Here is a 2,981-nt window from a genome sequence, read left to right as displayed (position 1 = left end):
GACTATAGACTAGACTATAGACTAGACTATAGACTAGATTATAGACTAGATTATAGACTAGACTATAGACTAGATTATAGACTAGACTATAGACTAGACTATAGACTAAACTATAGACTAGACTATAGACTAAACTATACACTAGACTATAGACTAGCATATAGAAATAGAAAAATCATCATCATTGAGAAATATTTTAAATTTTTTCTGGAAATATTTACGTTTCTGAACAAAAAGCAAAAAATCTGAAGTTAGTTTTCTCTCTCCCAAACATTATTAGTTATAGCTTCCATAAGCTTCCTTCCGTAAACCTTATCATTGTAAACGTTTTGTTTCACTTAGCAAATGATCTAATTTCTTAACAGAGAATCGACATTAATTCAAGTCTAAAAATTTTCGCAACATAAACATCCAAGAATGAGGAAGTCATTTCCATTTTTAAAATATTAAACTAAATACTTAAATTAATAAACAAATTTCATGCTTCCTGTTAAACTAAAGAAAAAAAGAGAAACTGTTATACTTAAGTAAGTATTTCCGATTTAAGAACTGTTAGTTTTAGGAAATAAACAAAAATGTGTGGTAAGAAATAAATAAAGATATCAAATTGAAAACATTTTTGCCAAAAGAACTATACACATTTTCTTAAACTGAAATAAATCAAAGTAAGCAAAGCCGTTAGCATTTAAAACAAAGTAATGAAATAATTCTAACTTTGTGTAAGATTTCGAAACAAATGTCTGCAAATTAAATTTAAATTACTAGAAGCTTCAACAAAGTGTTGTTTTGGCTTAGTTCTATAAAATGTAAAATATGTTAATATTATGTAAATTGCGTTGTTTGTATTTTTTTTAGTATTTTAGAAAACAAAAGCTTAATTTAATTAAGTGCTGACCATGAAAGATATTGGCAATAGACTACAAAAATAAACTAAGAAAATATATATTAAAGCTACGCCTGCAATTACTTCCTTCCTTCCACCTCCTATGCTTAGTAAAGAAAATTAAACTGCAGGCCACTAAATCTTTATAAAGCAAATGAAGTTGGTCTACTCCTACTTAACAATACCCCTGCAATGGAATGTTTAGGAGAAAGGTAAGTTATGTTTCAAACTGATAGAACTTGAATTCGGTAACAATATTTTTATGGATCTTTACATGATCGGCATACGCTTGATCGTTAGATAGTAGTGTATGCTACAAAATTTAACATTAATACTTTGTATTGTTTTCTACTGTAGGGTACAATTAACAAATTGTTGAATGTTTCAAATCTCTAACATTTTGCAATGCAAATGTTGTTATTTTTTTTCTTAAAAACAAATAAATAAACCAAAAATACAAACAATATAATTGTAAGTACTAAAATTAACAAAACTGAATGAATAAACAAAAAAAAACAGCTTAAAAAATAATTTTAAAATTGGGTCATTTTTCTTTGATTACTCTGTGACGCACATGCACGCTTGCCAAAAAGTTCAAGCTTAATTATTGTGTGTCTTTTTCTTTCCCAAAAAATTTTTTTTGTTAAAATAATCTACAATCAGTTTGTTATGGCAAATAATTCAAACTAAACTAAAATTTTTAACAAAATGACAACATTTTTCGTTATTTTTATTGTTGTTTTAAACACACGAATAGAAAAAAAACATAATAAATTTGTTTTCTGTAATGTGATAATTTTAATGCAATTGTCTATTAACAACAATTGCAAGTCGCTACAATAATCAATATACAAAAGGGGGGGTTGCGTTATATTGGTGTGGATAATGAGAAGCATGCTTGTGTTTTAAGTCTTTGGTTTTTTTCTTTTTGTTTTTTTGATTTTTGTTCAGGGACATAAATATTTCAATATAATATAATTGAAACAATTTAATAAGCAACAAGAAGAATTTTAAAATATTTCTCAATGATGATGGTTTTCTATTATTTATTTAGATTTTATAGTGGTAAAGAAATAAAAAAACGCATTTCATATAAAAAATATGTATGTAAACATTTATAGAGTTGGTCATGGTCGATCATTTGCATCTCAACCTCATATTTAGATAGTATATATGTATGATGTATACCACTGCTAGGACCTTCCATGTTATAAATTTGTCGCTGCGAACTTCCACCTATCAAGCTTTCAAGCTATAGTAACTAACTAAATAACTAAATAACTAAATAACTAACTAACTAACTAACTAACTAACTAACTAACTAACTAACTAACTAACGAACTACCTAACTAACTAACTAACTAACTAACTAACTAACTAACTAAATAACTAACTAACTAACTAACTAACTAACTAACTAACTAACTAACTAACTAACTAACTAAATAACTAACTAACTAACTAACTAACTAACTAACTAACTAACTAACTAACTAACTAACTAACTAACTAATTAACTAACTAACTAACTAACTAACTAACTAACTAACTAACTAACTAACTAACTAACTAACTAACTTGCTAACTTACTAACTTACTAACTTACTAACTTACTAACTTACTAACTTACTAACTTACTAACTTACTAACTTACTAACTTACTAACTTACTAACTTACTAACTTACTAACTTACTAACTTACTAACTTACTAACTTACTAACTTACTAACTTACTAACTTACTAACTTACTAACTTACTAACTTACTAACTTACTAACTACTAACTTACTAACTTACTAACTTACTAACTTACTAACTTACTAACTTACTAACTTACTAACTTACTAACTTACTAACTTACTAACTTACTAACTTACTAACTTACTAACTTACTAACTTACTAACTTACTAACTTACTAACTTACTAACTTACTAACTTACTAACTTACTAACTTACTAACTTACTAACTTACTAACTTACTAACTTACTAACTTACTAACTTACTAACTTACTAACTTACTAACTTACTAACTTACTAACTTACTAACTTACTAACTTACTAACTTACTAACTTACTAACTTACTAACTTACTAACT

The sequence above is a fragment of the Lucilia cuprina genome, chromosome 6, assembly GCF_022045245.1.
Source record: "Lucilia cuprina isolate Lc7/37 chromosome 6, ASM2204524v1, whole genome shotgun sequence".
Taxonomy (NCBI): domain Eukaryota; kingdom Metazoa; phylum Arthropoda; class Insecta; order Diptera; family Calliphoridae; genus Lucilia; species Lucilia cuprina.
Note: the sequence above shows the minus strand (reverse complement) of the source record.